A 12,165-nucleotide genomic window follows, 5' to 3' on the forward strand; every position below is an offset into this window, starting at 1 on the left:
AACTAATTTATCACTATTTACTTCTCTGTACCCATTTATGCCACAATACATAAATTTGAATATATTGAATATATTTGAATAAGTTTGAATATATAAGTTTGAAAAATATATATATATAAATATATATATATATATAAGTTCTGCTCTACTTACGTTCTGAAATGTTTTCCTTGCATCACGACTAAGAGAAATAAAATGACAGGTTGTAATCCGTCGTAAAGGTTCACAGAACTTAGAGTTAGACTTTTGAGGCTCTATATTTCTTTCCAAAGGCTGCTAACTCATTCGTTTCTTAAAAACAATTTGCTCGAGTTAATATGTATTTATTGTTCACACGAAAAGATTGAGAGATTTGTTTCAATTTCGATAAAAAGCGCTAATATTCAGCTTTTAGCTGTCGCTTGGAGTCGTCATGGCCTAAAGGATAAGACGTCCGGTGCATTCGTATCTAGCGATGCAACGGTGTTTGAATCCCGCCGGCGGGTACCAATTTTTGGGATACTTAGGGTCGACATTTCGAGCGATGTCCAGTTTCGGAGTCATTTGGAAGGCAAAGCCAAGTTGGCGTCCAAAATGCTGGGAGTCCTCAACAGAGCGAAGCGGTACTTCACGCCTGGACAAAGACTTTTGCTTTATAAAGCACAAGTCCGGCCTCGCATGGAGTGCTGCTCCCATCTCTGGGCCGGGGCTCCCAAATACCAGCTTCTTCCATTTGACTCCATACAGAGGAGGACTGTTCGGATTGTCGATAATCCCATTCTCTCGGATAGCTTGGAACCTCTGGGTCTGCGGAGGTACTTCGGTTCCCTCTGTATTTTGTACCGTATGTTCCATGGGGAGGGCTCTGAGGAATTGTTCGAGATGATACCGGCATTTCGCTTTTACCATCGCACCGCCCGCCACCGGAGTAGATTTCATCCATACTACCTGGAGCCACTGCGGTCATCCACAGTGCGTTTCCAGAGATCTTTTTTGCCACGTACCATCCGGCTATGGAATGAGCTCCCCTCCACGGTGTTTCCCGAGCGCTATGACATATCCATCTTTAAACGAACCTAGTGGAGAGTACTTAAGCGGTAGGCAGCGGCTTGGCTCTGCCCCTGGCATTGCTGAAGTCCATGGGCGACGGTAACCACTCACCATCAAGTGGGCCGTATGCCCGTCGGCCTACAAAGGCAATAAAAAAAATTGTAATGATATACGTATTTAACAAATGTTCACGATTTACTTTCACGGTGAAGGAATAACATCGTGTAATAAAAATCAACTGGTAAAATTATAATTTGCGTAATTACTGGTCGTAGAACCACTTGTGAGTCCGCACGAGTAGGTACCACCGCTCTGCCTATTACTGCCGTGAAGCAGTAACGCGTTTCTGTTTGAAGGGTGGGGCAGCCGTTGTAATAATAATAATAATAATAATTTATTTCTTTATTTAACACCACATGTACAGAGTAAGCATTATAAAACAAATAATAGACGGTGACATAAGTTGGCGGCCTTATCGCTGAAAGCGATCTCTTCCAGGCAACCTTGCAGGGAGAGTAATAAGCAAACTAGCATGGACGGTGCTATATCTCAATAAACTTACATAAAAATATATACTTATATACACATGTGAAAAAGAAATACAATATAAGATAAGATTTACATACGATTAAATACAAATAAATACTAAAAATATGCAAGTAAATACAAAATAAGTAGCAACTTATACAATTATATCGTAGGAGCCATATTATTGTGCAAGGTAGTACAATTTTAATCTGAACTTGAAAATTTCCGGCGAGGACGATTGTTTGATGCTTAAGAGTAGTGAATTCCATAAACGGACTGCTTCAACCGTAAAGGAATGGTCATAAAATGACGTCCCGTGAGCCGGAAGCTTCAGCATTAAATTCTCCGATGACCTAAGTGAATGGGAGTTTGCAGTATGTAGGAAATCAAAACGTTCCTGAGGGTAGCGCGGGGACGAGGAATTAAACAGGACACTGTAAAGAACAGACCATATATGAACATTCCGGCGATAACGAATAGGAAGCCACTTGAGCTTAACTCGATACTCAGATACGTGGTCATATTTGCGTAAACCAAATATAAACCTCATGATGGAATTTTGAAGACGCTCAAGTTTATTTAGCTGGGCCTCGGTTAGATCGAGATAGATAGATAGCTGGCGTCGGCATAATCAATAATAGGTAGTAACAGAGACTGTGCAAGTGCAATTTTAGTAGATGTTGGAAGAAAATTACGCAATCTACGTAAGGAACCCGCAGAGAAAAATAGTCTGCGACTGACTGACATCAGTTGTGGTCCTCATAACAAACTGCGGTCAATGATAACACCAAGATTTTTAACGGTGTCACTAAGCGGGACGTTTATCCCGTCAAGAGACAATTTTATAGGCGTCGTGGCCTAAAGGATAAGACGTCCGGTGCATTCGTATGTAGCGATGCACCGGTGTTCGAATCCCGCAGGCGGGTACCAATTTTTCTAATGAAATACGTACTCAACAAATGTTCACTATTGACTTCCACGGTGAAGGAAAAACATCGTGTAATAAAAATGAAACCCGCAAAATTATAGTTTGCGTAATCACTGGTGGTAGGACCTCTTGGGAGTCCGCACGGGTAGGTACCACCACCCCGCCTATTTCCGCCGTGAAGCAGTAATGCGTTTCGGTTCGAAGGGTGGGGCAGACGTTCCGTGTTCCGGTAACCAGTATGTGCTCCGGTAACCACTTAACACCAGGTGGGCTGAGAGGTCGTCCACTAATCTAATAAATAAAAATAAATTACCAAATATTATGATTTTCGTCCGTCATTTAGCCATTAGCATTTGATACTAAGATTTAATATATCTATCCTGACAAAAAAAATATTAATTTTGTACAAACAAACAAAGTGATACTAGGATTCCGTTTGATCTCTTTGAGGGTATGATCTTAAAATTTGCTTAGGGCCAACATTTTATTTATTTATTGCTTCGATGGCTGGACGAGTTCACGGCCCACCTGGTGTTAAGTAATTACCAGAGCCCATAGACATCTACAATGTAAATGCCACCACCCACCTTGAGACATAAGTTCTAAGTCTCAGTTTCTACAGTACAACCTTCACCTTCAAACCGAAACGCATTACTGCTTCGCGGCAGAAATAGGCAGGGTGGTGGTATCTACCCGTACGAACTCATAAGACGTACAAGACGACCAGTATTATTATTATCTCTAAGACTAAATCATAAACAACATATTTAGTGTCTGTTGACTACAGTTTCTCATCTGTTTCTCAACAGATTTAACTTGATTATATACAATTACATACATAAATATATATCCGAAAAACATTACCTTCCTTAGACAAGTAAAAATTGAGCGTCACCTTGAAAACCAGTTTTTAATGTTGGATAGTTGAAGGTGTTTTAATGTTGGATAGTTGAAGGTGTTTACCTTCAACTATCCAACATTAAAAACTGGTTAAAACATAAAAAAACACAATTCTATTGTATGAATATTTAACCAGAATGTTTTGTAATGTTTCATAATTTGATTTGGAACTTTTTTACTGTCACGCTTGTTCAAAAAACACAAATACATAATGATATCTATAAATGCACGCACTTTGTTTTGTTTATTTATTCTCATATACTCGTAACTCCTAAGCATCAAGTGGACGATGTCTTGTTCTGTATGCCATATAAATAAGGAATAATTTAGGTGTTTTAAATAACAATATGTTTTAAGCATTTGCAATATTTTAATCGCAGATATTAAATTAATAACGTACACTTCAAGCCCTGTCGGTGACAAACTGCAGCACGATGACAAGGTACGTGAACACAGAACGGCCCCCCTGAAAAAAAAAACAGTTCTTGACTTATCATTGACGGGGAGACTCACACACAGACTACCGGAACGAATGCCCTTATCCACCCCGCTATATAAGTTCCACGTCTATTTTTACAAAGATTTTTCGATCTGAAACAAAGAACTGCTCCTACTTCTAAATATTTTACTCTTAAATCTTGTCTGGTGCTGGTGCTGACCCGGCATGGATGCTTCGCTATCTGCAGCGGATAGGAGCTGAGCCGGCGACGAGGTGCCAACATAGTGGACACGACCTGGAAACCGCGGAACATACCCTCGCTGTCTGCCCCGCTTTCCACACCTATCTGTCGCCGCCGAGCCGGGGGCCGGAGGAGAACTTTTGCCCGACTGCGGCCCCTGTAGGAGGTGACCTCCCTCGGTAAAGACCGAGACAGGGCCGGGGCGACCTGAGGGGTTGAGGCTGCGCGGGTGATGTCTGCACTCTAGCGCGCTGGCAGCAGTTCCACGGAACTGTTGTGTAAGAGCAACCGATTGGCGGTGTATGGCGTTTCGGCCTGTCAGGGTGCCGTACCGAGACGGCCGACGTAGAGTCGTTGACTATCGCCTCGATGACCCGTCGGTCAGGCGTCCCAGGGGTTGTGCCGCGAGTCTGGTTGTAATATTGACCGCGAGAACCCCCCTACTCTACCTGGGTTCTGATCCCGGGCGGAAATAGGACGTCGGGTGAGAGAGTGCAAAGGGAGTCATTTGGTGGGTAGGACTCTAAACATCCTTGGACCCGCGGTCTGCTCTCAACATCTGCAGACGCGCGCCCCCTAGGCGCGGGGACCTCGTAGAGGGTTCGGCCCCCGGCCCGGAAAAAAGGGATTTTTTGTAAGATTCAACTCACACATACCCCACCCACGCGGCGGATGGGGACTGTGGGGATTTTCTTTTGTACAATAAAAATCTCTTAAGTCGAAGGCATATTGTACCTCTATAGGGTATTTTTCGTGACCCGACCTTGAATTACCCGGGTCTGGTTACTGAAAAACATATACCTATGTAAATGTATAGTAGCATTTCTCAATGCTACGAAACCATATTTCTTCTTTCTGCAGAAAGAATAACAGTTTGACTTGCAATACTTAAAGCAATTTATTATCCGTAATACTTTTGGGCGAATTTCTCAATGCTACGAAACCATATTTCTTCTTTCTGCAGAAAGAATAACAGTTTGACTTGCAATACTTAAAGCAATTTATTATCCGTAATACTTTTGGGCGAATTTCTCAATGCTACGAAACCATATTATTTCTTCTTTCTGCAGAAAGAATAACAATTTGACTTGCAATACTTAAAGCAATTTATTATCCGTAATACTTTTGGGCGATTAACTATTATATTTTATCACTAAAACCAAAATTATCATTCTGTAACAGCGGTAACGTAACAATAACTGAAGCATTTCATTTAAATCAATTTAAAAAATACAATGGAATTAACAACTAAAATCAGATTTTATTCAGTTTTTTAAGAATTTAATAATAATTTTGTTTACCTACTGGAAAAAAGAGAATGTGTTCGGAGACTTTAAAATTTTTACTTACGCCTTAATTTCCCGGCTACGTTACAGGAGACCAACACAATACAACGTCAATCCCGACACCCAACTTAAGACAAGAGGTCGAAGTCTCCATTGTATCAGATTCAACAGTAATTTTTCTACTACTACTTTTGTCATAAATAAATTACAAGTAAAATGTAATTCCTTACCTCATACAACAGAGCATTGTTTAATTCGAAAAGGCCATTGGCGGTAAACTTAGGAACCTCGTGTAGAAGTTGCATCGACAAACGCATCGCCTACAACAATAATTGTCTCTTAAATTTGCTGTAAATCATCACGGCCTTAGGGATAAAATGCCGAAAGTATGCTTATCAAATAATGAGACTATACCGGAGTACTGATTACAGTTTAAGGAGATATTTAACTTACACACGTGTTTCACAAACGACTTTCACAATGAAGAAATAACATCATACAATAAAAAACAAATCCAAAAAAGTTATAAATATGCATAATTACTGGTGTTAGAATGTATCTTAAATCTATAAACGACCAATTCTTGTATATAAATATACAAATAATCTGAATCTCGGCCACGGCTTCAACAATTTTCATAAAATTTAATATACCTATATATAGTTGAAGTCGTCGTGGCCTAAAGGATAAGACGTTCGGTGCATTCGTATGTAGCGATGCAACGGTGTTCGAATCTCGCAAGCGAGTACCAATTTTTCTAATGAAATACGTACTCAACAAATGTCCACGATTTACTTCCACGGTGAAGGATAATAAAAATATGTAATAAAAATCAAACCCGCAAAAATTATAATTTGGGTAATCACTGGTGGTAGGACCTCTTGTGAGTTCACCCCACCTATTTCCGCCGTCAAGCAGTAATGCGTTTCGGTTCGAAGGGTGGGGTAGCCGTTGTAACTATACTGAGACCTTAGAACTTATATCTCGAGGTGGGTGGCGCATTTACGTTGTAGATTTCTATGGGCTCCAGTAACCACTTAACACCAGGTGGGCTGTGAGCTCGTCCATCCACCTAAGCTATAAAAAAAACGGGATTTCGGGGGCGATAAATCGATCTAGCTACGATTTATTTTCAGAAAATATTGTTTTATTCGTGTTTTTCATAATCAGCTTTATCGATAATTTTGATTTTTTCTTTAAATAACCAGTTCATATTTTTTTTATTATTCTGTCCGTATGATCGAAAAATATTATTCATATTTCATCATTTTATCAATATGTATTCGTATTTAAATATAATTTCTAAACAACACAATTTAAAAAAAAAAATTATCCAGTCATTATCCAGTTATACATTTAAGCCCGCCTGAATACCTACCACTCTTGCTCACTACTACCACCAAGAAGACATGCGTTCCGGTTTGATGGACCTCATATATCAAGGCGTGTGATGGCATTAACGTTTCGATATCATTGTCTCCAGAAACTATTTAACACTAAATAGACGGTGAACTTGTTACTCTTTCCGGCGGTATGGAAAAAAGCGGACGTTATCGGTATACACAAGCCGGGCAAACCGAATAATGAAACCGCTAGTTACCGTCCGATTAGTCTCCTCCCAGCGATAGGCAAAATTTACGAACGGCTCCTTCGGAAACGCCTCTGGGACTTCGTTACCGCGAATAAAATTCTAATAGACGAGCAGTTTGGATTCCGCGCCAAACACTCGTGCGTACAACAAGTGCACCGCCTCACGGAGCACATCTTAATAGGGCTAAATAGGCGTAAACAAATCCCGACCGGCGCCCTCTTCTTCGATGTAGCGAAGGCGTTCGACAAAGTCTGGCACAACGGTTTGATCTACAAACTGTACAACATGGGAGTGCCAGACAGACTCGTGCTCATCATACGAGACTTCTTGTCGAACCGTTCGTTTCGATATCGAGTAGAGGGAACTCGTTCTCGTCCCCGTCATCTGACTGCCGGAGTCCCGCAAGGCTCCGCACTCTCGCCGTTACTATTTAGTTTGTATATCAACGATATACCCCGGTCTCCGGAGACCCATCTAGCGCTCTTCGCCGATGACACGGCTATCTACTACTCGTGTAGGAAGATGTCGTTGCTTCATCGGCGACTCCAGACCGCAGTAACCACCATGGGACAGTGGTTCCGGAAGTGGCGAATAGACATTAACCCCACGAAAAGCACAGCGGTGCTATTCAAAAGGGGTCGCCCTCCGAATACCACTTCGAGCACCCCACTCCCCAATAGGCGCGTAAACACCTCCGCTGTTAGCCCCATCACCCTCTTTGACCAGCCCATACCGTGGGCCCCGAAGGCCAAATACCTAGGCGTCACCCTCGACAGAGGGATGACATTCCGTCCCCACGTAAAAACGGTACGCGATCGCGCCGCGTTTATACTAGGACGACTCTACCCAATGCTTTGTAGACGAAGCAAACTGCCCCTCCGTAACAAGGTAACCCTCTACAAAACTTGCATACGCCCCGTCATGACGTATGCAAGCGTAGTGTTCGCTCACGCGGCCCGCACCAACTTGAAACCCCTTCAGGTTATACAATCCCGATTCTGCAGGATAGCCGTCGGAGCACCATGGTTCCAGAGGAACGTGGATCTCCACGATGACCTGGAGCTCGACCCCGTCAGTAAGTATCTACAGTCGGCATCGCTGCGCCACTTTGAGAAGACGGCACGACATGAGAACCCTCTTGTCGTGACCGCCGGAAACTACATACCCGATCCTGTAGACCGTTTGGTAAACCGTCGACGTCGCCCAAAGCACGTCATCACGGATCCTCCTGATCCATTAACGGTGCTTTTAGGCAATACAAGCACCGGTCACCGTCCTCGTCGAACCCGTCGCTTGCGACGAAGGGCTCGACGAGCGAATTAACCCACAGACACAGCCCACTGAGTTTCTCGCCGGATCTTCTCAGTGGGTCGCGCTTCCGATCCGGTGGTAGATTCTGCGAAGCACTGCTCTTGCTAGGGCGGTGTTAGCAATTCTCCGGTTTGAGCCCACGCGAGCTCACCTACACAAGCTAGGGTACGCTGATATAGCCTCTCAAGGCTATCAGCATAGGTAGGGAAACAAAATACTCTTCTTAGGAAAAAATATTATTTTGACAATGCCTTCTCGCAAACTATGCTATAAATAAATAAACAATTCATCTTCTTGATGTTAAATTTAGCAGATTAATTATAATTTATTAACACGAAATTAGCTCTGTCTGTCTGTTACGTTTTTCATTCCAAAACTACTGAACCTATGTTTACGAAATTCGGTACAGAATTAGTTTTAACCCTGTGGTTATAAAGAATGGTCCATTGAAAGCTACGGAAAGCTACTTGTAACGTAAAATATATACGTACTTCTGTGTTAACTTCTGAGTCAAAATCACTATTTATTATTTCGTGAATCACGAAAGAAGTATTCTTCGTCTGTAAAATAAAAATATAATTGCTAGATATAAAGACTAGAATGTAATCATTTTAATCAAGTAATCTTACTTCAGAATAGCTTATTAAACTATCAATGTATATTTCCCAATCGTCTGTACTAATAATAATATTCTCACAATATTTTTCAACTAAATCCTCACACTATAATCCCTGTTACATTGCCACTTTGGGAATAATGACAAAGGGAAGATCTTCCACCGAGCGGGTGAAATTTCTCGGTAGACTGACGGTCCGAATTTTGTTGTTCGGAACTTGTATATATGCCAAATATCTTGTGTTATATGATAGCTAACGCCACATCAACTCCTTTGCAATGCCCATCAATTTAAAAAGGATCTACAGGCTTCACCCGCCGGATTGCTCTATGACAAACCTCTAGGAGATTTAAATCTCCCCGGTAAATTTGTCAATCAAACCGTACCCAGTACAATGGTCGTAACCCACTTCACTGCTCAATTAAGTTCTTTCGCCAAAAAAATACAGCGGATCCCCGCCCTACGGCATAATAAACAAAGGAACAAACTTTTCAAGGAGAAACGCCGCATATGTCTACCTACGAGACGACTCTTCGCGTCCTCCATTTCTGCCAGCTTTCACAGAACCACACCAGGTTTTGGAACGGCACGAAAAAAATTAAAAATACTGAACAAGGGTAAACTGATAATCGTTACTACAGACCGCCACAAACCAGCTTAGTCTTAGCTGAAGAGGGTTCCTTACAGGGGATTCGTGGGCAATTATGAATTCATCAAGCTCCCACAGAAAATCCTTTGGTAGTACCTAAAGCAACGGTATTGGACGACATGTCCGGTTTCCAAATTATTATCGCCCGCGTCTCTGGAGGGTAGGGATATTATGAGCTACTACATATTATATACACTCACACACAACTGAGACTCATTTACATACACCACACATTTACATTTAATACCGCGCACACCAATTATCGCTTGCTAAATTAAAACGAAAAGTTTTTGCCTCGTTGCATAATGAATTAAATTAAAACTTACATACCTCTCGCGTAATGGATTCACTGAAATAAACATTTGCGTAAATAATGCTGAGAGCATGCGACATCTGCCAAAAGACACAAATCAAGAAATCCACATACTTCTTTACATCATACAGCAACCCTGAAGCGGTAGCCTCCATGAAATAAAACATGTACAATATTATAAATACCATATACAACAGCATGGTCAAGACCAAAGCTGTACCGTACATTCGCTTTATGGCTTCCGTTGCCTTGTATAACATGCTATAGATTCTCGCACAAGCCTTGATCTTCTCGCAAACAATTCTATCTTGAAGCCTCTGCACTTTCTCCAAGTCAGGGGCCACTTTGTTACGGACAAAAACTTTGTACTCCCAAGCACTACGAGTCTTTATTTCACTAAGAACTTTATTGATATATTTGTATCTGCCAGAAGCAATAATGTGAAGTTATAACAAAAGAAAGTGCATCAGTGTAGACGACTTGGTATAGTTTCTCAGTTGGAACAATGACACTTAGATTTTCCAATGATAGCCATATACAAAACATGCGAACAAGAAAGTCACCGAGTTGAGCGATCGAAATGACGAGAGCTGTTTTAGCGTTTTTATTGTAGTCCACAGCCTCGCCCATATTTTCTATTGCGCTATCGATATCTACAATCCTTTGTATAAAAACTTGGTTTCCACTCATACGGAACGGAACCTTCCACATCGAATAAGTGACGTAGACTATTGAAGCTATTCTCTCGAAGTCATCGCCATAACGCTTCAATTTCGTATTGTATATCGTTCGCAAAATCGTTTGGTCTTCACTATGGGCTTTGTACGTGCAATAAAAATATAAAATATACCAGAATAAAAAGAATATTGTACCGATGAAACTAAATTTAGTAACGATACGATTTTCAGAGTTGACAGCGAGATATACCACGGAAACTCCAGATATTTTCCTTATAAGATCAGAAGGTAGCAACGCTTCGACGATGTTGTTATAGTTTCGGGTGTTTAGCAGTTTGTTAAATTTTTTTTTCTTTCTCTCATTTGTATTACGTGGGTATCAACCAAAATTCAAAGAACAATAAGTTAAATTAAATGTCTATTGTTTGTTTCATTTTTACTTTTATTACATCTAATTTACATGTATAATACATACAAATACCTACCTAATATGATTTTGAGAAATTATAATAATTAGATAATAGTGATAGTGCTTTTAGGAAATTAAAAGAAAATGTTTTAAGTGTGATAATCTACATTTATTATTCAAAACAAAAAAATACATAATAATATGTACATACAACATCGAGCTGAAATTTTATAGTGTATGCGTGCCGGAAACGTTTACCAAATATTAACAACTACACTCAAATACAGATCACCAAATACCATGCATAAAGGTATATGCCCGGGCCCTATGGTTTGGTATCATAAAAAAGTTATCTAAATTAGCAAATACATATACGACAAGGCAAACAATATGACAAGACGAACAAAACAAAAATACAAAACCATCTGTGATCGTTCAATTGTAACAGAAAACTCACTAAAGCATATTTAATTGCATCTCTCGTAATCGACGATAAGAAGCAAAGAAATTGTACTAGCAGGGGTTTGAAGATTGTAGATAAAGAAAATGTCACCTACACAGGAAACGCTATATTAACACTGGGCCACATAATAACTAGGAGTTAGAATGGAATTGGGTATGGTAATGGGATTTTAGGTTATGTTAATTTGCTTATATGGGTGGACGAACTCACAGCCCACCTGGTGTTAAGTGGTTACTGGAGCCCATAGACATCTATAACGTAAAATGCGCCACCCACCTTGAGATATAAGTTCTAAGGTCTCAGTATAGTTACAAATTTCAAGACTTAATTCCTGAATATCCTGCATACTAACTCTTTGCACTCTAGAGGTGACTCGCACAGTAAGCATAGTGCTGAGCATAAAATTCAATTAAAATTATTACCCAAGTCTCAAGTAAAGTTACAACGGCTCCCCACCCTTCAAACCGAAACGCATTACTGCTTCACGGCAGAAATAGGCAGGATGGTGGTACCCACCCGTGCGGACTCACAAGAGGTACTACCACCAGTAATTACGCAAATTATAATTTGCGGGTTTGATTTTTACTACACGATGTTATTCCTTAACCGCGGAAGTCAATCGTGAGCATTTGTTGAGTACGTATTTCATTAGAAAAATTGGTACCCGCCTGAGATTCGAACACCGGTGGATCGCTCAATACGAGGGTACCGGACGTCTTATCCTTTAGGCCACGATGTGGGAGGATTAGTAATATAAGATTGGATGCTTCCATATATCGTTCTTG

General features: G+C 40.8%; 1 long non-coding RNA gene and 1 pseudogene across 1 annotated transcript; both read right to left on the minus strand.

Annotated features, from left to right (window-relative positions):
- Positions 1-3,745: 3,745 nt before the first annotated feature.
- Positions 3,746-8,813, minus strand: LOC149500368 (uncharacterized). The gene is made up of 3 exons (XR_016325090.1): positions 8,745-8,813; positions 5,582-5,671; positions 3,746-3,851 (listed from the first exon to the last, which is right to left on the minus strand). It is a non-coding gene; the product is annotated as an uncharacterized LOC149500368 (long non-coding RNA).
- A 1,020-nt stretch (positions 8,814-9,833) lies between these two features.
- On the minus strand, positions 9,834-11,768 carry LOC114247615 (uncharacterized; annotated as a pseudogene).
- Between the last annotated feature and the right edge of the window lie 397 nt (positions 11,769-12,165).

This window comes from Bombyx mandarina, chromosome 22 (assembly GCF_030267445.1).
Source record: "Bombyx mandarina strain Sakado chromosome 22, ASM3026744v2".
Classification (NCBI taxonomy): Eukaryota; Metazoa; Arthropoda; class Insecta; order Lepidoptera; family Bombycidae; genus Bombyx; species Bombyx mandarina.